This window comes from Macrobrachium nipponense, chromosome 1, assembly GCF_015104395.2.
Source record: "Macrobrachium nipponense isolate FS-2020 chromosome 1, ASM1510439v2, whole genome shotgun sequence".
Lineage (NCBI taxonomy): Eukaryota > Metazoa > Arthropoda > Malacostraca > Decapoda > Palaemonidae > Macrobrachium > Macrobrachium nipponense.
The window spans coordinates 89,761,214-89,786,966 of NC_087200.1; the positions used below are offsets into that span (position 1 = coordinate 89,761,214).

At 38.3% G+C, this 25,753-nt stretch overlaps 1 protein-coding gene across 1 annotated transcript in view; it reads right to left on the bottom strand.

Moving 5' to 3' along the window:
* The window catches only part of LOC135219451 (uncharacterized), a 182,569-nt gene that overhangs the window by 56,584 nt on the left and 100,232 nt on the right, over positions 1–25,753 (bottom strand). The window contains exon 8 of the transcript XR_010315440.1: positions 23,185–23,232. The gene's annotated coding sequence lies outside the window, so the exon portion shown is untranslated. The remainder of the gene's footprint in view (positions 1–23,184; positions 23,233–25,753) is intronic.

Consider the following 25,753-nt stretch of genomic DNA (forward strand, 5'->3'; position numbering starts at 1 on the left):
CGTGAGTTCGAGCCTTTCGTCGTGTGAAAAGAGAAGAAAAAAAAATCTTATTGCGACTTGAGTCATTTAGCGCTCATAACTGGGGGAAAAGCAAAGGACAAATAATGGCCCGTGATTTTCAAAAAGGAGTCGACGAGGACTGGCAGCCTGATGTAGACCTCTGGTCTCTACAACCCCAACAGCGAAAGTCATTCCCATAAGCCGTGAAGTCTGTCAAACCAACTGAGCTATCAAGTGAACCTGACCTATCATGCCAAAACAGCTAAAATGTTGAGACCAATTAAAACCTCTCGCACGATAAGAAGATATGATTCTGTTCCTCACTGGAGAGACAATATTATTATTATTATTATTATTATTATTATTATTATTATTATTATTATTATTATTATTTCAGTAGATAAAACCTATCCACATGGAACAAGCACACCAAAGGGGCCATGGACTTGAATTCAAGCTTCCGAAGAATATCTAGGTTTCAACCTCCCACCACTAAAAACCCAACACTGCAGCAGCAACTGATCATGATAAAGAGCCAGTGATTTTTCATCCCCCTGGGGGAAGACGCGTACCCGCGACATCTGAGTGGCATACCACAACACTAACCACTGTGTTCAAAACACAATATTACCAGTGACAGAGAATGTCTAAAGATGACTTTGGCTGCACTGCAATGAAGGAAATGATTCCATAATGAGAACAAAGACCTCGATGGGTGACCTCGCCAAGTTCCCTGTTCCAGGCATTTGACCCAGAACTGCCAACTCATTCATTCATTCATTCGCCCACTTCCCAAAAGAGCACGGTCCTGACATGTATACGAAAAATAAAGGTCATGAACGTAGGAAAAAAAATTGGCGCCATTATATATATATATATATATATATATATATATATATATATATATATATATATATATATATATATATATATATACATCATATATATGTGTGTGTGTGCATATAATATATGCATATATAATATATATATACATATATATATATACATATATATATATATATGGTTGTATTATGCAAGTTAGGCGTGCATTCTATTCTACTGCCGAAATGCAATGTATGCATAGGTGTAGATATACGAGCAATTTAACATGTATAAATACCATACAGTACGAGACATACAATCTATATATAAACTTATGTGATAATTACTATATTAATAACCATATAGAACTGAAGTAACCCAAATAATATTTTATTTTATACATTACATTATACCATTTACATATATTTATATAGAGATATAATAATAATATAAAGTATATATAGGAATCATAACATATACATACACATATATACACAAACAACCAATTTACAAAAGGACAGAAGGTACAAAGCTCAGAATACCAAGAACCTTTATCCCAGAATCTCCTACCGCACTCACAAAAAAGAAATAAGTAAACAAATAAATAAAAAACAACTAAACAGTAATGAGGCACTAAAGGAAGAGAGAGAGAAAGATAGAGGGAGGGAGAAGTATGTTGTATGTTGCCCTACATGGCGTATTTATGGATCACGGCTTCGCCCAGGCCGTAAATTGCCATTGCTTGACACCTTCCTAAGCGTACCCCCCCCCCCCCCCCCCCCCCGGCGCCCCCTCCCCGCCCCCGAGCGGGCAGGTCACTGACTCCTGTGTAATGTTTGAATATCTGGGAACCAATCACAGTCAATTGATTAATAAACACCGATAAAATACGATAAGAGTTTATTGAGTTGGTTCTGCGAACCCCATACGTGTTCTGATTTCTTGGATAATATGTTAATTTAGGTAAACGCTTCTGGCTTTTTATTTATAAGGTACAAACACACACACATACATACATATATATATATATATATATATATATATATATATATATATATATATATACATCTAAAGTATATGTACGCAGACACATTATATATAAAAAAAATACACATATATATATATATATATATATATATATATATATATATCATATATATATATATATATAATATATATATAAGAGGAGAGAGAGAGAGAGAGAGAGAGAGAGAGAGAGAGAGAGAGAGAGAGCAAGCATAATACACGAGAAAGACGAGCAGCTCCAAATAATAACTACCTTATGACATCTACCGCAATCAATCGCAAAACGACGATTCGTTGGCTCGCACGCATGCAACTGACACCACTTGCTGATTCAAGCAACCTCGTGCGTGCGCCTACATAGAAGAAGTCACATGAAATTAAAAAAAAAAAAAAAAAAAAAATTCTCGCCTATCTATCTCACCTTGGTATCTGAAGAGGCTACTTATCGGTGAAATGAATGAGCTCAGATGTTATTAAGAGCAGATTACAATATTATGTCAAATGAGGGAATATCCTGTTATCAGAGATTATGTCCTGTGACCTGGTTTCAAAGGTATGCACAATGGACCTTATCGCGCCGTGCGTAGTTTCCTTCCAAAATCCTGTGCCAGCTCACAGGGACTCTTCAAATTAGTTTCCTCCCAAAATCCTGTGTAGCTCACAGGGACTCTTAAAATTCCGGTTAACAATATATATATATATATATATATATATATATATATATATTTATATATATATATATATTACGTATCTATATATATACATATATATATATATATATATACGTATCTATATATATATATATATATATATATATATATCCTTATACCTATATATATATATATATATATATATATATATATATATATATATATATATATATATATATATATATATATATATATATGTGTGTGTGTGTGGGTGCTTAAAAAATCACAGTATATGCACATGACTTCATTAAATAAGCTAATATATATACGTGTCAAAAATAACAGGACCCGAGACATACGAAAACCAAGGGTAAGGGAGATGGTAATATAAGTTCGAAAGTGAGGCATTACCCACAAAGCAGATCTTAGATATCAGAAAGTGCCACCGAAAACAACAGACAGAGCAGTGAACACGTCCCAGAGCCACTGCATAAAAATAAAAATCACATGACGTCGCCATTTCAGCTTGGTTGCCTAAATACACGCCCATGAGCGATGACATATTGAGAATATTGACCTCTTGCATCTAAATGTGGGTATCATAGAAGCGTCTATCGATTACTGTGAATCTATTTATTCTACAGTGGCTGACCCAAGTCAAGTGGAGCGCGCGTAAGGAACTGCTTCCCATATTCGTTCAGGTACTCAACACTGAAATAATAACATATGAATTGCAATATGTTCTGGCAATCACTACCTCTCTTATTCTCAACCTTAAAAATTTATTCACAAAAGGTTGATTCTGACTGATTGTACCGGAGTTCAGAGTTAGTCTTCAACTCTTAAATGTTATTATTGTTTGTATGGTGTTTTTACGTTGCATGGAACTAGTGGTTCTTCAGCAACGGGACTTCCGAACCACGTCGAGAGTGAACTTCTATCACCAGAAATACACATCTCTCACTCCTCAATGGAATGCCCGAGAATCGAACTCGCGTCCACCGAGATGGCACGCCAACACCATACCGACCACACGCCACTGAGGCGCTCTTCAACGCTATTAACTATGCAAGGGGTTGTGCCTTCCTCGACCAAAACACAGGGAACTATTTCATAAACAAACATTCCCCACAGATCCGGCTCTACTGTGAGAAACGAATCGTTTGAAGTACTGTTTCAGAGAACTCCCGTGACGACTCGGGCGAGTGATGGATGGGCCGAGATCGATTCCGGGCGTTGCAACGTGAATAATTATTGATGCTGAGCTACTCCCAGTGACTCGGACCGCTGGCATTCATACGTCACGGTAACATAATTCAAGCCCAACTTCCCTCACACGTGAATACTTCAGGCTGAGTGACCGCTGATCAATACCGCTAAATGTACTTGTGTATGTGTGAGCATTTCAGTCACCGTCATTGGCAAGGAATGGGGAAATGTTTAAAATAAATCCAACCATTTCTACATGATAACCTTTCGGCACCCCTAGATGCAACCCATTTCCTTCCTTTTACTGTACCTCCCTTCATATTTTGTCCATCTTACTTCCCTAAACACTCTCCTAACAAGTGATTGCTTCGAGGTTTTCCTCCTGATATACTTTCGAAATTTCTGTCAATTTCAGTTTCAGCGCTGAAAGACCTCACTGGTCCCAGTGCTTGGCCTTTGGCCTGAATTCTACATTCAATTCAATTCAAGAAAAGCAAGAAGGAATTAAAAGCAGTCTCGAATCGATTTATATAAAAAATCCAATCTATAGAGCAACGTCCGGAGAGAGAGAGAGAGAGAGAGAGAGAGAGAGAGAGAGAGAAAATTACATCGTGTCTGATGTTGTATTTACGAGGAGATAAAGTTCCACTGAGAGGTAATTAAACTTCAAAGAAAAATCCAAGCATATGAAGAACAACTTTCTAAAACTAGTTCAGAGGGCTGTGTTTACCTGATAATATGTCGAATATTTTCATATCCACCTGTCACGGGTGTGTTACTCGGCTCAGCCACGTCGGTAGTGTATCATTAACCGATGCTGTTTCACAGAGAGTTACTTCGTAAGACGGAATCCAAAATAACTAGCAGAGAAAAATAAATCCTAATTTCTTTAAACATTATAAACATTATATTCAAGTTGAGGTGAGTATCATGAAGAACAATCGAGGCAAATAATGCACTGAATTCAGATACAGAGACCTTGACTAAGGAATATTAAATAGGCAATGACAAAGCATTCTTTTTCAGCTATATATATATAAAAATAAAACAAATGCACAGACATACAAGTGCCACTACGAAACAGGTGTGTGACGGTCTTCCACGGAGATAGGTTGAGAAGAACACCTGTTGATGTCAGTGAAAGCCGTCGACTTCTAGGAAACACATGTGTCGTATATCTATCGGCACGGTAAGAGTTGTGTGTGTGTGTGTGTGTGTGTGTGGTGTGTGTGTGTGTGTGTGTGAGAGAGAGAGAGAGAGAGAGAGAGAGAGAGAGAGAGAGAGAGAGAGAGAGAGAGAGAGAGAGAGAGAGAGAGAGAGAGAGAGAGAGAGAGAGAGGGGTATGATTCACCCAATCAATCCATCAAGCTAAACCAACTAAAACGGAACTTGCTTATTTATTTTATATATATATATATATATATATATATATATATATATATATAGAAAACTAAGGTAAATTTATTCTTTCCAACAAGAAATTACAACAAATTACTACTACTACTACTACTACTACTACTACTAATAATAATAATAATAATAATAATAATAATAATAATAATGATTATAATAATACACACATTGGCTATTTATTTACTGGGAGCTGACTGCTGCCTCCATGAAAACATGTTTAAATTCTTTAGTTCTGGGAAGACGTGTTTAACACGTAAAAAGAAAAAAAATTAAAAAAAATTTTTTTTTTTAAACTGACAGGTCTAAATCGAGCCAGGAGCTCTTACCCTTCTTTGGCAATCTGTCCAAACGAAAACATTCACAATATTTGCTTCCGTGATGACTAAAGGAGCCTTTCCACGAAATTACGGCAGTTTTTGGAAGTAAAAATCTGACATGAATATACATAGCACATATGTGTAAAATGTGTGTGTATATATATATATATATATATATATATATATATATATATATAGTATATATATATATATATATATATATATATATACCATCTGTTGGTTAAGTTGTTCTCTTTTTGATGCCTTGGGTAATTGATTAGTTACAAAATTATCTTTTTTGCTTGGCTATATTTTTATATATAATATAATATATGTATATATATACACATACATATATATATTATATATATATATATATATAAAATATGGCTAAGCAATAAAGATCATTTTGTAACTAATCAATTACCCAAGGCATCAAAAAGAGGACAACTTAACTGACAGATAGAATAGAACCAGCTGCCGAGGTAAGTGATATTCAGGTCATCTGAAGAATTAATTTGTGATATGTAAAATATTAGTCAAATAGTTTTCTTAATAGAGAGTCAATCAACAAAACAATTAAGAACAAATAACAAATCATGCTCATAAGGGCAAGTGACGACAGAAAGATGAGCAGATCTTATTAATACAGATCAAGACCAATTAAAACAAGGCGTGCTCCGACCTCCAGCTTACTCGGAGCGCGTGCTTAAAATCTAATGTCAAATAGAGCGTTGTTTCACCAGCGAAAGTTAAAATAAATAAGTTATATTTTGTCATCAATAATTGTTCTGTGATGATTATCATGCACATTATTTATTTTCTAAATTTTCAATCTAATAAATATATCATAAATATCCTATCCCAAAATTCCTGTATCTTTAACTCAACGCAAAACAACCTTTTCAGACATTTTTATGCTTTTTCATAGATCTTTCCTAGCCCCCCAACATCAACAACGAAGTAGTTTGTAGGCTTACTCCCCGAGTGAGCGAAAATTGTTAAACTCGACTCAGGGAAAAAAAACACTCAAACCAAAGACAACAAATGCGTAAATAAATCGCAAAGGCATAAATGGAATACACTATTACTTATAAAGTACATGATGTGTTTGAGTACATGAAGATGTGTGCGCTTTAAGGCGTGGAGTACCTACTGAGGTATTTAAGAAAAAAGAAAAAAAACTCATGAGTGGAACCAAGAGTAAAAGTCTCTCTCTCTCTCTCTCTCTCTCTCTCTCTCTCTCTCTCTCTCTCTCTCTCAAGCACAGATACACACATTTGATTGCAAAGTTCCATAAGGGTAACCAAGGAAAGACTTGTTCTTGAGTATATTAGGCTTACGTATACACAGCATTATACGTATGTATACATAGCATTATACTTACGCATACACAGCACAGTATACATAGGTATACCCAGCATATACTGATGTAAACATAGCATTATACTTACGTATACCCAGCATAGTATACTTACTCACATTCAGCATTATACTCAGGTATACATAGCATTATACTCAGGTATACACAGCATTATACATATTAAATACGTAGCATTGTTACTTATGTAATACATTGCATCATACTTACGTATACCCAGCATAGTATACTTACATTCAGCATTATACTCAGGTATACACAGTATTATATATATTAAATACGTCGCATTATACTTATGTATATATAGCATTACACCTATGTATACATACAATGCACGCATTAGCTAAAGGTATATAAAACCTGCTTCTTTGAAAAGTGGGAGAAAGTGAACGAGAATAAACTCTATATAGAAGAAGAAGAAGGAGAGAGAGAGAGAGAGAGAGAGAGAGAGAGAGAGAGAGAGAGAGAGAGAGAGAGAAGAAGAAGAAGAAGAAGAAGAAGAAGAAGAAGAGAGAGAGAGAGAGAGAGAGAGAGAGAGAGAGAGAGAGAGAGAGAGACGAGAAGACGAAGTAGAAGAATAGGAAGGAAGAAAAAGAAAGAGTAAAATAAAAAAAAAAAAAAGAAAAACAAGAGGAAGAAGCAAACCAAAGATACCTCGGGGCTCTGGTCCCCACCACCCCCCCAAAAGGTAACCCACCCGGGGGCAACACCCTTCCGAGGGGAAGCAGCAGCAGCAGCAGAAGAGGAGATTTTTGTGAGCTTAGTCAGCCCAACACAGACGTCCCTCTCACTTTCAACAGCGGGGTTCGTCAACCCCTTGCTCAGCGTTGGCCCAAACACAGAGGCGGTTGCAGCTCGCTAGCGCGCGCGCGCGTTCACGGGAGCTCCTCAGATCATCGTTTTGTCGCGGCAATTATATTTTGGGTCTTCCTCCAAGCGGCGGCGGCGGCGGAGGCGTCCAATGTTTTATTTCGGTTCTTCTTCTTCTTCTTCTTCTTCTTCTTCTTATGAATAATATTCATGTATTAATATATTCATATGAATAATATTTATATATTAATATATTTATCTGAATAATGTTAATTTATAAATATATTTATATAAATATTTATATATTAATATATTTATATGAATGATGTTTATGTATTAATATATTTATAGGAAAAATATTGATAAATAAATAAATTAAATAACATTTATATATTAATAAATTTATATGAATCTATTTATGTATTAATATATTAAATGATAATATTTATGTATTAATATATTCATATGAGTATTTATATATCAATACATTTAAATGAATAATATATATATATATACAATATATTTATAGGAATAATATTCTTCGTTGACACAAAAATGACAGATAAAAAGTAAACGGGACCAAAAATCAACAAATACTTTTGCCCGACTTAGAAAAAAAAAAAAAAAAAAAAAAGATCAAAGGCAGTTTTGCGGGAAAACCCCCATGACCACCCCCTCTACCTCCCTTTACACCGCCTCAATCCCCCTCCCCCTACCCAAAAATCCCGACCCCCCTACCCCCTCCTCCTACAACTAACACGAGCATAACTCGAGTGAGGTTCAGCGACCGGGAAATAAAATCCACGCCGACAACTGCTCACTTCCTGACTGAGAGAGAGAGAGAGAGAGAGAGAGAGTAGAGAGAGAGAGAGAGAGTGGAAGACGGACGGACAGACAGACAGACAGGCGCACGGACAGAAACTAGGTCAGCCTACCAATGACCCTCACGCTCCGCCCTTGTCCCCGCCCACCGTCGAGTTGCCAGTTACGTTTTATTCCGGTGCGAGTTTTATTCGTAAATCTCTTAGAATAATGATGGTTGGTGGTGGTCATAGATAACCTCTCCTCCATCCTCCTCCTCCTCCCTCCTCGCATGTCATGAGCTAATTGCCTGAGGGTATTTCCTCTGGCTGGCAGCATGAATGACATTACGCGGGGTGGGGGAGAGGAAGGGGGCATTACGTGCCCATTAATGTCAACATTATCTTGGCCCGGAATGCAAAATCAACAAATTGGCTGCATAATCCTTTTTTTTTTTTTTACATCAAATGCTCCATTACTGCACAGAATAATAACGATAATTTTAACTCTCTCGCTCAGTGGAAAGAGACACGGCTACAAAACACGTTACCCATAATTCCTCTCACGATACTTTGTAAGTCGGCCGATATATATATATATATATATATCATATATTATATATATATATATATATATATATATATATATATATGTACAAGTCACTATTCCTGACACGTTTGATCAGACACTTTTAGAAGAGGCCTAGGATAATGACCTCACTATCTTCACTAACCTCTTAAGGAAGGAGGTCCTAAAAATGAGGAGCTTATTTGCATCAGAGAGAGAGAGAGAGAGAGAGAGAGAGAGAGAGAGAATATCATACAAATCTCGATTTTTGACAATGAAAGAGCTAATACAAAAACGAGAGATGCTTACAAAATACTGGAGAGAGAGAGAGAGAGAGAGAGAGAGAGAGATTCTCCCTAAACTCGGCAATGAGAGAATGAGAGCGACATCGCAAGCACACGAGGTCGATAAAATAAACATGGAAAGGGATTGATTGTGCAAGCAGTCAATGACACAGTTACCTTCCATTCCAACTTTTTCTCCTCTTCCTCCTGGAAGAGCAAAAAGCAAGCAGAAAGCAGAAACAGCTCCCGACTCGAACGACAAAAGCAGAGAGAATAAAGCAAGCAGAAAGTAGAAACAGCTCCCGACTTAAACGACAAAAGCAACAAGAAAGCAAGCAAGCAAGCAAGCAAGCAAGCAACAACAGCTCCCGACCGCAGGAATCGGAAGGATACGCAATCCGCCCGTTCCCGCTCCCTCTATGGCATTGCGTAAGCCGACTTGGGCAGGGCGGGGGTGAGGGGGGGCGGAGGGGCTGGGTACCAATGGCTATGGGGAAGAATGGTCTCCTGGGATGACGCCCGAAGAATCAGATCACGTGCCCAGGGGGAAAACCGAAAGGGCGCTGATGCTGCATCTGCTGCTGCCTCGTCTAGCATCAAAGCCGCCCCGCCCACCCCGCCCCTCCTCCCCTCCCGAGGTATAAATTGATTGGAATATATATAGAATTAAGGCCAAAGGCCAACCGCTGGGACCTCTAATGCCATTCAGCGCTGAAAACGAAATTGACAGTAAACGGTTTGAAAGGTGTAACTGAAGGAAAACCTCAGAGCAGTTGCACTATTGTTGGGAGGGGATGGAAAGTAAAATGGAAAATTGAGAATATAAATGGAGGAACAGTAAAAGGAATGAAAGGGATTGCAACTAGGGGTGGAAGGGGCGCTGCAAAAAACCCTAAGTAATGCCTACAGTGCACCGCGTGCGATGCGCTCAGGGCACTAACCCCCTTAGGGGTTTAATTGGTTGGGACGAGTGTTGCAAAATCACGAAATTTCGGTCACTGTTGCAGCTTAGATCAATTTGACCGACTGGTCGAATGCAACACTGCAAGACGTAAAGAGTTAACAGGCAGAGCAGCGATAAACTTAAAAACGTTGCAATATTGCAGGAATGCAATATTAGACATTAGAAATTAGCTAAAAAAGAAAAGGACAATAAAATAGACAAACCACAAATTTTTTTAAAAATCAGCTAATTATTACAACTTAGATCAATTTTACTTTATTGTCGGATGCAATATTGCAGTAATGCAGCACTGCAGAATTAGAGGCAATAGAAATTAGCTAAAAAAAAAAGGGAGCAATAAACTGAAAAACGTGACACAAAAAAAAAGATATTTAGGTAATTATTTTGCGCCTTAGATCAATTTTACCTAACTGTCGATTGCAATATTGCAAGAGGCCAGCATTAGAGGCAAAAGAAATTATTAGTAAAATAAAAGTATAAACTTGAAAACCGTGAGATAAAAAAAAAAACAAGAAATTCAGGTAATTATTGTGGCTTAGATCAATTTTACCTCATTGTCGATTGCAATATTGCAGGAATACGGCATGAAAGGCAAAATGAATGAACATCCAAAAGGAGCACTAAATTAAGAAACGTGACATAAAAAAGCATTTGTAACTGGCGTAATTAGAAGACTACACGAACGTCCTTTATAATTACAGCCAGGGGAAAGTAATACACTCTGCGCAAGTCCGATAAGTAAAAGGAATTGTTGATTGTTGCACAAAGCAGGTTTATAATAAAGCAATCGGGGGAAACCGAGTACACTTCGCTCTCGAGACTAATCACGCGTTCTAAATACAAACCAGGAAGTCAATGCTTAACACTTTTAAAGAGGGGTATACACACACACATACACACACACACACACACACACACACACATATAGATATATTATATATATATATATACTATTATTATATATATATAATAATATATTGTTGTGTGTGTGTGTACTGGTGCCACAATACATATTATATATATATTATATATATAATAGATATAAATTTAAGTATTATAATATATAGTATGTCTATATATAAACATATATAACATATATATACTAAATTATATTCATATATATATATATTATAACATAATAATGTTATAATATACCTATACATATATATATAGATTATATATAAATATATTATCTATAATAATATGTGTGTATACTATACATAATTATATATATATATATTATATAATTATTATATCATAATATAATAGTATATAATATATTTTACACACAACATACATGACATAAATACAGTAAGTGATATACACCTGGATTTCTTGTATACACGGCAAATGAAAGTGGAGTCGTAGGGTAGTCAGTGCGCGCGATAAGCTATGTTCTAATCATTGGCCAAGGTGGGACGGTGGGGGGTAGGGGTGTGTGACTGAGGTTATTCACCTTGTGAACATAACCTTCCCACAGGTGTTCTAAAAGTCATAAAGCTGAAAACATCTCTTACACCTGACTAAAAAAAAAACAAAAAAAAAAGGCTTAGGAGAGAGAGAGAGAGGAGAGAGAGAGAGAGAGAAGAGAGAGAGAGAGAGAGATGAGAGAGAGAGAGAGGTGGGAGTAGGGGGAGGTTGGAAATCTCGGTCTGGGAGGTGAAAGCAGACATTACTCAAAATGATAATGTAAACAGAACAGGGAACAAGCGGAAGCCTTCCAGCCAGTAGTCATTTCCACCTGATCAGTTTCCTTCAAGAGTTCAGACGTCATCCTTATGCAACAATTATTATTATTATTATTATTATTATTATTGATTATTATTATTATTATTATATTATTATTAATTATTATCGATTTCAACTTCTCACATACAAAAAACTCCATCTTAATTGACATTTTGTAAAACTTCCTAAGCACTTGGCGGAGAGAGAGAGAGAGAGAGAGAGAGAGAGAGAGAGAGAGAGAGAGAGAGAGAGAGAGAGAGCCTCGCAATCACATCAGACTACTTCCTAGCATTTACATGCTTTCACAGGGACAAGGAGTGGATCCTAATGACGGCTTATCGACTCCAGATCATTCCCAGTTGACCTGTTAACACTAATAGCCCTTTTTTTTTTTTAATTCCTGGCAGTAATCGACGGAGAGGTCTCCGTGTTAGGCCTACAGCTTCCCGATTAAGCCGAATATTTGAAGTCTTATTTCGAAATGAAATCTTTGAATGTATTCACCACAAGTTACAATTCTGTCAGGCATCTAAAAATAGCTTGAGGTGATGACTCTATGCGTCCAACAGAAAGTTATTTGAGTGTTTGGTGAGTACTTTCATAAACGAATTTCTTAAAAATGCAAAACAAAGTCGGGAAGTTAAAAATAGAGGAAAACGATAAAACAGTCTCGTTTCATTCATATTAAGCCCCTCACAAAACAAGAAGAAAAACAAATGCGCCGTTGCAGTGTGACCCCTTTAATTAAAAATATACTGCTGAAACCAGGTTTCTTAAAAATACTTTGCTGAAACCAGGTTCTTAAAAATACTTTGCTGAAACCAGGTTTCTTAAAAATACTTTGCTGAAACCAGGTTTCTTAAAAATACTTTGCTGAAACCAGGTTTCTAAGTCCGCGAGTCTTCCCGAAGAATTGCCTTGATGCTTCGCATTACATCAGGAGCTTCTTCTTCTTCTACCTTGTATTTCCGTCTCTTCACACTCTTCACAAGATGTTGAATAACTCGAGCTTGCCAGTGTCAGGTCTTTTGCCAAAACTCTTACGGCATGGGATCGATTAATCTTCACAGTTCACGAAAAGTACTGCACTGAGTTGCGTCTGTGGAACGTTTTTACAGAACAGAAAAAGAGTCATCTCAGTTAGTGAACTCAGGTGTATGAGCGGTTATAGCAAGGCACACGACTTATGCTTGCACATCAAAGAAGTTCCACTCAGAAGGGTTCAAGTGACATCATTCTCAAGCTCCACTCAGAAGGATTCAAGTTGCATTATTCTCAAGCTCCACTCAGAAGGGTTCAAGTTGCATCATTCTCAAAAGCTCCACTCAGAAGGGTTCAAGTTGCATCATTCTCAAAAGCTCCACTCAGAAGGGTTCAAGTTGCATCATTCTCAAAAGCTCCACTCAGAAGGGTTCAAGTTGCATCATTCTCAAAAGCTCCACTCAGAAGGGTTCAAGTTGCAGCATTCTCAAGCTCCAGAAGCGCCAACATTATGCTGACTCAGTTACCTCAACCTCCCTGTACTGGAGAAACGTCAAAGAGCTCTGCCCAATTATCCAGCTAGGATTGAACCCCAGCTACCTGACATCTGGGCCAAGCCAAATTGTTGTCACACAACTTAGAAGCTGAAAGGAAGTGAGGTATTCATAGCTAAGAGTCAAGTCAATTGTTCTAGCGGTAAGCAGGGTGCCTGAATTACAATCACCGTCTGTCAACGTTGCAAGTAAATGGAACAAGGAGATAGAATACAGAATTTATGCCAAAGACCAAGCGCTGGGACCTATGAGTACGGGGTAAATGAAACAGGAAAACGCTAATGTGTTCTCTGGAAATGTAAGTGAAATAAATTGCGCTATGCATTTAAATTCGATTTTGACAGAAACTATCTACAACAGTCAGTGACAGATCGAAATAACCTACTCGAGTGTCCCAGTACAACTGCTTATCTGATTCAGGTGACGAATGAGGAATCCCCAACTGGAAATTATTCGAAAAAAAAATAAAAAGGACGATCGTGATTCTTATCCAGTTTCAGAAAAAAAAAAAAATTAAATATGAATCTCAGTCCCGGAGTCATATTCCCGAACTGAAACAGAGTTTTAAGGACATGACGTCCCGCTGTTTTCTGGGAAGGTCCTACACCCTCCCAGAAAACAGCGGGACTCCATGTCCTAAACACTAACCACAACATCTCCATGAAAATAATCTCATTATGTTTCCCACACCCAAATACTTCGATGAAAACTTCAAACCTAACCCAACGTAACCTAACCTTACCTAGAGGCACGACAGAAATATTGGTGCTCGTGCAATACTCGTATACATGTTGGAAAAAACTCCCTATGACGAGAGTTTACACAATATTCTAAGGGGTCCACAATAATAAAATTTACACACTCTTTATAAAAGCTTTCGAAGCCTTCTCTGGGTCCATCTTCCGTCCAAAATTGTGGACCCCTTAGAAAACTAGTAAACACCTCGGGAAAACCATAAAAAGGGTGACACAGGTTATTCCAGTGAGAAAATCTCAGCAAAGGTAAGAGATACGGTCGGACAGAATAAAGCCAGAAACATTAAAAATAAATGTATCCTTAAGTATCTAAGCGTGTCGGTTCTTACTTAACAAAGCACAAAAAGAGCCTTCGATGAATGACAACAAAGACTTGGGGGACTTTGCACTAGAGGGGGGGGGGGGGGGGGGGGGGGGGGAGGGGGGGGGGGGGGGGGGGGGGGGGGGGGAGAGTTCAAGATTTTCCTGGCTGTTTTTAACGAGCTGTTGATGAGCTTCATCTGGCATCTCCGTTCATATTCTACTTTGGAATGACTGAAGAACAACCACAAGAAACAGAGAATAACCAAAGGAATATCAATCACGTGAAACAGACGCCTGAATTATTTCGAAGGGAAACGAATACAGATTAAATAGTTGTTTGATATAAAGACCTAATAATAAATAATGAATAAGAAAGAGAACAAGAAACAGAGAATAACCAAAGGAATATCAACCACGCGAAAAGAGACACCTGGATAATTTGAAGAGAAATGAGAATTAATTAGGTATGAGAACTAAGACTTAACAGTAAATAAAGAGGAGAACGATAGCTATAACAGAAACACATGGAATACCCCCCCCCCCCCCCGCCCCACACACACACACAACTAAACGAAGCCCTCAAACTCACACAAATGAATGGAAAACTTCAGCGCAATTGCTTGGGAAGCGTCACGTGTAATGAGAAAGTGACGCAGCACGAGAGAGAGAGAGAGAGAGAGAGAGAGAGAGAGAGAGAGAGAGAGAGAGAGAGAGAGAGAGAGAGAGAATCCCTGTTTACGTAACCCGACACGGCTCGTGAGATATTCGATGCAGCATACCAGAGTCATTTAAGACCAGAAAAAAGTAATAATTTCATTCATTTTAAAAATAGATGCTTATATATCCATTATGAACGTAGTAGATTCTGCACATTTATTAACACGTAATAGACGTCAGCCTCATCCTTGCTCTACTTCCAATATCCGCAGCCAAGGACTGATGTGTCTGTATTTATCCGCATCATTGATTTTAGTATATATATTATATATGTATACTTTTTTGTGATTTTCATTCAGAACTAATGATCTTCAGGCATCTATTTTCCTGCCATGCTTTTTATTCACGGAGTTTTGAATTCTGAAGCAAAAGACGCCGCTATATTGTCGCTATCTGCTCCACATTATAGCTATAGCCTTTTTTTCTCTCTCTGTAAACTCATTACTGCCCTTATAACAACAACCAGTTAATGGTAGTAACAGCTGTCGTCACAGAATGAATAAAGGAAGCAGCATGGCAACAATTTTCGACTTTTTCTTACGGGCTTTAGCACCGAGTTCAAGAAAGGGTACAGTACATCAGTATATTACATAAGACACAATGTGTGTGTGTGTGTGTGTGTGTGTGTGTGGTGTGTGTGTGTGTGTGTGTGTGAGGGTCATGTAAAGGTGCCTGTGCAAGCAAAAGAATGGAAGCAGTATGATCTCATATCTGCCACAGAAAGGTATGATCACAAGGATCACTCATATCTTTCAATGACGACTCAGTAAATAGATTTACTGAAGACTCGCTATCTTATTAGTCCTGAAAGTTGGGCTGCTAAATTAAATCAAAGGATGTACAACACAAAAGATGGCCCGTTGTAGGATACTCTTCATTGTATTCGTCGTGTGGCTTAGGATGACTGATGTCTGGCTCCTCCTGGACATTGCCAAGATTATGTGCATCGCTGCTGACTCAGTGCACATCATGACGAGTAACATCATGGAGGTTGAGATAGATGTCTGCTAGACGTGATCCACAAAAGGTGATACCAGAACGGAACTTGATCAGAACGCAAGTTCCCAAGGCCATTTCTGACTGGTTTCAGTCTGTTCAGACAACTCTGACAGATCAGTACACCCAAGACGAGAAGTGGGTTCACCACTCCGCTCAGAAATTCAAGGCATCACCCAAAGTTTTGGGATTCTGGGGGTTAGTAGTCCTCATGATAAACTACTGTATTCGGTAAAAGGTTAAAACCATGAGTGCGGAGTGTTGTGCATCAGAACTGCTACTACGACAGCTGTGATCAGGTGTGCATTGCTGCTCCAGGAAAATGTCCTTGCTCACGGACAGCAGGTGACAATAGCAGAGGTAGTCAGCTGTGGCTCTGAATTTAGGCCCCAAGCCAGTTACCCCTCCTACCTGGTGGTACCATCTGACTTTCAGCTCTTCAAGATGCAATAATGCAGCCGTCTGACCCGTAGAGGCCTAGTTCGGCCCCCTTTATACAACCTCCGCCCCCTCCTCCCCCGCCCAATCTTCCAAGACAGTTCCTGGGCAAGAACCCTTATGAATCACCGCCATGCATTGTGCGCGCGCAAGCATCCACAAAGGCACTTTCGTTAACTGCTTATGCAGTGCCATATCTATCTCTCTCTCCTCTCTCTCTCTCTCTCTCTTTTGAGGAATTCATAGTGCCAATGACGAGTTCGTCACATCATTCCATGCCCGGTGCACGGTAGCTCTCTTACGCAACGAGGTTTTTCACGTAACTCCAAATTAACTCTCTCTCTCTCTCTCTCTCTGCTCCCTTTAGTTATTCCACAGTCGTGTAACATTCTCCGCCCCCGCCCCTCCATCGTCTGTCTCAGCTCAGCTGCTCCTCAGAAAAATTAAACGTACCAAGAACTGCCATCATCACTCCGTCTATATTTAGCCTCCCCTGTATGAAGAGCGATAAGTAGGGCACGTCGGCTGTTACCAGGGGCATCACATGAAGAGGAGGAGGAGGAGGAGGAGGGGAGTAGAGAGAGAGAGAGAGAGAGAAAGATAGGATTAGGGTATGTGGCACTCTTTCAAAGACAGCTGGTCCCTGTTTCACACCCTTCTCCAGGACCACTCCTCAACAACCGCCGCCAGGCAACCCCTTTCTCGTATCTCCTGCTAAAATGTAGGTCAAAATCCTCCCTCCTCCTCCTCGTCGTCGTCCTCCTCCTCCTGTGAGTCGCAGACATCCTTCGGTCCGCGTCGGAGTGCCATGACTGAGGGGAATCACTAGGGCTCCGCGGTATCCAAGAGAACTTTGGCGGCAAACCTGAATCCTTGAGGAGTCCTCGGTGTCTGCCTTGTAGAGGCTTTCTGAGAAATGCCAGCCTGGTCCAACTTTCAACTGCAGAAAGTTCAATTCTTCAACCCGGCGAGCTATCAGGCCAAATGGTTCACTGACAAAACATCAACTGGTACCTTGTAAGAGGTTTTCTGACCACATACGACTTCGTTCGACTTTCAATTGCAGACAGTTGAAATCATCTTCAGCGCGGTTAGACATCAGACCAAATGGATGACCGTCAAACATGAAAGGTTTTCATACATATTTACCAAGTTGCACAACCGAACTAGGAGCGAGGGCGAAAGAAGATACACCGATTGCGTGGTCTGGTATAGATTACACCAGCTACGAGTTATTGCAGACATTGCGTTGGTAAGTCACATGCAGTGTGTAATTTTACACCAGCAAGAATTTACTGAATCACTCGAGATACGTATCACATAAGAATAGATCTCGTTTAAGAAAAAAAGTCTGAATAACTAAAAGCAACTAGTATATTATGAAGACCCCCATATCTATTGCTCAATCATATGCCAAAGAATTCAGGTGGCCCTAATCATGCATTATAACATTCATTACACTCACGAAATAATCAGATGGAAAGTTAGCAAATTAAATAATCATAGAATATGTGCTTGGACATTCACGGAATATAAACTTACACATGGAAGACTCGGGTATAGAGACAGTTACTGCAATACTTTGAATGATCACCCAAGCTATGTTCAAAGGGCCAGGCTTGCAGAATGGTAATCGGCAGAGTAAACTGCGATTTTCATACGTATTTAGACTATAAATGTTAATGTATATTCTTCCTTCTCATCTTGAGAGAAAGAAGAGACCGTGCTGGCATAAGGATCATTAAATCTAAAACACCAACGGGGTAATAAACTCCATGTTTACACTTGCTAGGCTCTCTCACTACTGCCCTCTATAAAATTAACACAAAATGAAGGTACCTAGACCTAACGTCCCTAGCTAGAGTCAGGACTTGCCATCCAGGCCCTCTCTAATATCACCTTCATTACTGACGGTATAGGTATTTAGCTATATAAGTACACTATACATGTCAAAAAGAAAATATACATAGAGGACAACTCATGGAACAAAGTTTTGTTTGTCTAGGAACTATTAATTCGCTGATGATGACAACTAAAGGGCAAAGCAAAAATCTCTTTACTCCAAAAATTTGTTTAATAAATTTCTATTTGACTTTCATACATGAGATGAAAGGAAGGTACTAATTTAAAACTGTAAAGGAAAAAAGATAGACATGCCCAACCACAGGCAGGGGTATGAGAGATAACGTGTAGCACAGTGTACTGTTAGTCCATAGTTTTAATTAATTTACATCTGTCGGGTAATTTCTTTCACACACAAAAATAGCTTCTCGTTAGCAATTTGTCGTTTAGCAAAACCGCAAAAAAGCAAACAATAAAAAAAATGAATAAATAAAAAAATAAATCTTACTGAAGTTGTCGAGTGACAATACAAGCGCATTCACCTACTGACTAACAAGCAAGCACGTCCCTCTTCTTAAAAAAGAGAGAGAGAGAGAGAGAGAGAGAGAGAAATGGGAACTGGTCCAAACCTACTCAGACTAAACAACTGCAGACAACTGCTGGCAATTTAATCAAAGGTGCAAAACGCAACAAGAATTTGCTAGTTGTCCTACCGATTATACCGAAGGTAAACAAACAGCAGTTGCAAACAGCAGCAGTTGCGGGCAGCCGCCAGCAAGAGCATGTGAATGCATTGACGATGAACATTTAATGACGCAGGGAGTCGCCTGCAAGCAAGCAATCACTTGGCAGATGCCTCTAACAGCTGCAGACAGCCACGTCAACTGCCACAGAATCAACTGATCGTAACTAGAGAGCGAAAAGCGGTTGATAAGTGCAACTGAAGGCGACAATGGTACATTAAAAAATTTGCAGTGGTAAGTAATTATAGCAGTGGGCAGACTCCGGCAACTTGTACCGCATCCTTCGCTGGCAAATAACATGGGTTATGGTAAATCTCAACCATAAAAGGTGCTGGCACTCTTGAGCGATGGCAATGTCTTGTGCCCGTCTAGTCACCAGTAATACGCGAAAGCAGTTCAAGGCAGATTTTGGCAGTTTGTCATGAATGAAAAGGAAGCTGAAAGCTTTGCTAAGTCTCCCACTAACAGCAGCATTCTTAAGACTTCTAAAGTCGACAGCGTAAAATTGGCCCGTCAGTGAAAAGTAAACAAAGATATTGATCTTCTGGGAACTGAGGATGACAAAAAAGAGGAGCTGAAGATTTTTCTGTATAGCGTATAATATGTATGAATCTCTCGGTCACGGCCGGTGGTGACCTGTGTTTTTATAACCCCTATAGCAGTGCCAGACGTACGAACATAAATAAATTTAACCTTAAATAGAATCAAAAGTACTGAGGCTAGAGGGCTACAATTTGGTACGTTTGATCATTGGAGGGTGGGTGATCACCATGCCAATTTGCAGCCCTCTAGCCTCAGTAGGTTTTAAGATCTAAGGGCGGACAGACAAAAAAGTGCGGACGGACAGACACATAGCCATCTCGATAGTTTTCTTTTGCAGAAAACTAAAAAAACCTCCTAGTGATTATCATAGCTATACATTGTAACGCCCCTAAGGAAAAATTCTCTCTCTCTCTCTCTCTCTAGACAGTGCCACGTTGGCTGATGCCGCCAGCTCACTAAACATACAAATGACGTGGCTTACAAGGTGTTTCGGCTATAAAGAGGGCCGCTTGAGAGCTGATATACAGGCAAATGGAAGCAATTTCGTATGAAAAAAAAAATATATATATCATTTACAAAACCAAAGATACGATCAACGGCGATTTGTGTCAAGTTTTAGGTGGAAGATGTAGACTGAATGAAAAGATCGTCTCCTGAGAGACAACGAAAAATCAATCCTGATAAAAGGGAGAGACTCATAATACGACTAAATTAAAAGTGTGCTGACATGTCAAGTTGTATGTGTATGAGTTCGTATTGAATATAAGGCACGCTTGTGAATGCACACAAATATATATATACATATTACTATAAAATCACAAAAGTAAGCACGTGATTTTGTTTACCAGCAAAAGCCACAGGGAAAATTTTTAAAAAAGAAAAGAGAGTGCCAAGTACTTTCGTGTATATAACACATCTTCGGGGCACAAAGATATGTTAAATACACGAAAGTACTTGGCACTCTGTCTTTTCTTTTTTAAAAAATTTTCCCTGTGGCTTTTGCTGATATATATACACACACACACACACACACACACATATATATATAATACTATATATATATATATATAGATACGTAGATCTACTTAATTATTATATATATATATACATATATAATATTTAGTAAAAGGAGCCTGTAAAAACGCCAAAAAAGTAGAAAATAAATACTATATTTCAGACACCAAACTTAATAGAGAGAGAGAGAGAGAGAGAGAGAGAGAGAGAGAGAGAGAGAGAGAGAGAGAGAGAGAGAGAGAGAGCTGGTGTCTGAAATAGAGTGTTTACTATCTACATTTTGGCGTTTTCATGGACTACTTTCATCAACTGTGGGAATTCTGTTTTTAACAGAATATATTTCAGTCATTATTATGATACATAATATAAACGTGTATGGTTATACGTATATGCGTTGGTAAATGAATGTACGTGTGAATGCGTGTGTCCTTGTAATGGTTATGCGTACATGCGTGTAAATAAATGTACGTGTATACGTGTGTCAGTGTAATGGTTATACGTACATGCGTGTGTAAATAAATGTACGTGTATACGTGTGTCAGTGTAATGGTTATACGTACATGCGTGTGTAAATAAATGTACGTGTATGCGTGTGTTACGGACACACCCACAAAACGAACGAACGCCAAGGAAAAAAGGCTCCGTCAAAGTTGATGAAATCCCGACACGGCTCGTTAACTTGTTTCTGCGGGAATTCGGAGATGGCGGAGAAAAAAATAAAATAAATAAATCGATAAAAATAAAAAGGTCCTTGGGTGGGCAGAGGACCCTCCAGAAACGACTCGGGTGAAAAGGGCATCGCAGAAAGTTGTCCTTGATATGATCTTGATGTGATCGGTCGAGCGAGAGAGACAAGATACTATATAAACTCACTATTCTATACACATATTTGTGTGTGTGTGTACACGAAAGTAAAGGGTGGTCCGAAAGTCTTGTTACCCCTACCATAATACGATTGGTTAGCAAGGATTGCAGTAATAAAAAATATATATCTGGATTCAGTTTATTCTTGTGACCCCTTAAATACTATTTAAATTTTTTGTCCTAATATCGTTTAATTTTTTTTTAATTTCAGATGGCTGAAAGCAAATAAACTGAATCCAGTATATCTTCTTCTCTATTACTATATTACTTGTTCTTCAATTGTTTCAGTGTTCTTATTTCGTTCTTACAGTGAATAAAATGAATCCGGGATATGTATTTTGTATTATTGCAATCTTTGTACCTCTATTGTTGGTACTTTTTTGGTAGGGGTAACGGGACTTTCGCACCACCCTGTCCAATAACGTACAAATATACAAGCTTGCCAGTTACATACAGGGATACCACACAAACAAACAGTATACATCAACGAGTGAATGTTTGTGTGAATCTAACTGAACACCAACTTCAGCTACATACACACACACACGAACACCAAAAAAGTAAACATTCACACCAGGCTAACGTAACACACACACACACACACACACAAACACAGACGCCCAGTAGACAGCAGATGAGTCAGTCAGTAGTCCCTACTGAATCCTGGCTGGCTTATAGCTGGCTGTGGTATTGCTCTTGCTCTCTTGCCCCGCAGGCAAATTGGGGACAAAATAGGGACCCACCACTCTGCCCGGCCCTCTCTTGGGTTCTCTAGGTTGGGGGATGGGGGGGGTGGGGTGAGGAGGAGGTTAGGCTTTAATTACAGGGTTTGCAAGTACTACAAACAGTCGTGGAGTGGAATAAAAACTTGGGCGCGAGAGACAAATGGTATGCTTTACTGATTGAGAAACGTAGCATTTAAACGACGTAGTAGTAATCCAGTTGCTGGGGATGATGCGCGCGCGTGCGCACACGCAAAAAAAAAAAAAAAAAAAAATATAAAAAAAAAAAAAAAAAAAAAAATATATATATATATACTTAATATAGATATATATATATAATATATAATATATATATATATATATGTAGATAATAATATTACGTGTTTATATCTTATTATAAGATATATATATATATATAATATTATATAATCTAGTATATTATATATGTATAATATAAACATTATATATATATCATATATAATATATATATATTATAAATATACTTATTACCTAATCCAATTTCTACTTCTTTACTCTGAGTGACGTTTATCACTACAAGCCTTGGATCCCTGTAAACAGTTAGTAAAACTAAAAATATGAACAGAAATGAAATAACAGATAGATTTTGTTTATGCATCTATCAGGTACACGACGAGACTGTTCCACCTATACATTCACGTACGATACACGTACCGAAGAACTGCTTAACATAACCAAACGATATCGAACGAAACACTTACCAAAGGCGACAATCATTAACGCTCCTCTCGCCCCCTAGGTACACATACCTGGAACAAACGAAAGAAGACAAAAACATTAGAACGATTTCAAGCAGTTGCCTCACAAGGTGGTTAACAATTAAATAAGAAATATGATAATGAACAGACGCGTCCACAGCTGTCTGTATATACGACGTAAGACAACGCACACCCCAACGTATACCAAGTACAGGAAAGAGGATACAACTTATACACATCTCCCACCCGCGCTCCATTCAGAAAAGTATGTCACATTCAAATCCAAACTGCGCCACTCATCGAAATTAATGAAAGCCGCCACTTGCTGGCAGAAATGAAACCTACTCTCTTTAAAAGGAGAATGCATCAAAATCAGCCCTTTTCGTGAATACTAAAAGCGCGACCTGATGGAAATTCTTGTCGTTTATATTCTAAAACCGGGGGACATTTCGTATGAGAGGCGGCGTTTTCTCATTTCCCGTGGAACATCTGCGCTCTTCTTTACTATGTAAGGTTTTAGAGCAACGGGGTCGAGTGAGTCATCCCGAAAGGGGATGAACTACCGCCGCCTGCAAAGGCAGGAAGCGCGCATAAACTGATCGAGAGCGCTTAGTGCAGAGTACTGGGACTCGTGTATTTACAAAGAATCCCGCCACCCACCCACCACCCCTCTCGCCCTAAGGGTGGTAGTGACGTCGGTGCACCTCTCGCGCTGCACAATAAGCATGACTAGAGGCCACTAGCAGCCTCCTTCCAGGCCAAAGGTGCATGCAATCTTCAACCTTTTACTTTACCTCCATCCCCACTTCCGTTTTTCATTCTTCCTGGCCAACCTCTCTAACTAACGACTACTTAGTGCACCTGTGGGGATTTCTCCCAGTTCCACCTTCAGATCCTGGTACTCCCAGGACCTCTTCTTCATCTCGCTCTCCAACCACTCCAACTACCCTCTTTTCATTCAGTGTTGACATCACAGTTCTTGATGACAAAAAAATTATTTTCAGTCATCAATAGGCACGCGGAGTTCAATGCGGTATTTAATCAGCCGAAAACGGGTTAGCAAGAAAAATGGATTTGGAAAAAAAAAAGAAAAAAAAACTCATTTCCGATTGCTACAACGAGCGACGAATCGAAGAAAAGTTTCATCAGATCGATATCGGATATGACGATTAAAATTTATTTTTTAAAAGTGAAGTTATTCATAACGTCATTTACATTTCAAGTAATGACAAGAGTCATTACTTTTCCGATCATTATCACCCTTAGACGCGGCACCGCCAAAAGATGACGTTCTGCCCACAGCTAACACATTTCTTTATGTGAGTCTAATCACATCACCGTGATTCATATATACGCATTAAGCTACAAATGTCCTTTAATATCTAATTCGCTCTGCCTCAGAATTAATATATTTTCATATATGTTAACTGAAGGGGAATTTTTAGTTGAAATCAGGACGTACAGTGAAGCGCCTTTAACCACAGCTACCACGAGAGCCACGAAGAGAAACCGAAGCATTACCCCTTGACATAATGGTAATGATTCATTTCTCGTTTGGAGTTTGAACACTACGGAAAAATGAGAAAATTGTCCAAATTAAGATAATAATGAAATTATCGGTAACAGTGTTGCTCACCAGTTTAAGCAACAATGAGAAAACAATAATTAAGAAAATAGAGAAGAACCTAATAAAATTAATGCAGCTGAGGCAGCAATTACTTTTAATGAAACAAATAATAATAATAATAATAATAATAATAATAATAATAATAATAATAATAATAATAGCATGAGTCTTGAAATGAAGAACAAACCCAGAGTTATGCATATGTAGTACATATATTCAAAGAAAAATCTGTAAAGGGAACTTTCGGGAATCTGCTCGATTCCCGAGACTGGAAAAGGGAATTCGCACAGATTCCCGAGAGCTCTCTCTACAGATTTACCTTTTAAATGTACGCACATTTGCATAACTGTAAATTTATTTCTCCGACAAAAAATAATATTAATAATAATAATAAAATTTTGTTCTAAGAGGTCCACAATAATAATAAAAAAAAAAATGTTGCTAGTTCGTGTGTAATTTAAAAAGGGTTTTTAAAAAATTATAGCGAATTCACAACATTTTATATTATTGTGGTAGAACATTATATATATATATATATATATAAATATATATAATTATATATCTATATATCTATATAATATCTATATATATATATATATATATATATATATACTCTCGCGATGATGAGTTTTTCCCAAATAATAAAATTGCCATCATAGCTTTTATGTATCTTAAGAGCAAAGAAATCTCCCCCCTTAAAAAAAAAAATAAAAAAAAAATAAATAAAATAAAAAAAAATAAAATTAAAATTCGCTGTCCTTTTAAAACTCTGAGCCACATGGTCAGGAAACCACCAACTTTACATACTAGACGAAAAAAAAAAAAAAAAAAAAAAAAAAAAAAAAAAAAAAAGTTAGAATATTCTTAGCTTCTCTCAGTTAGGAATGTCCCCACGCATTTAGACCAAGGAGAATCCCGTGGACAATCCTGCTAGGATTGCGAAGG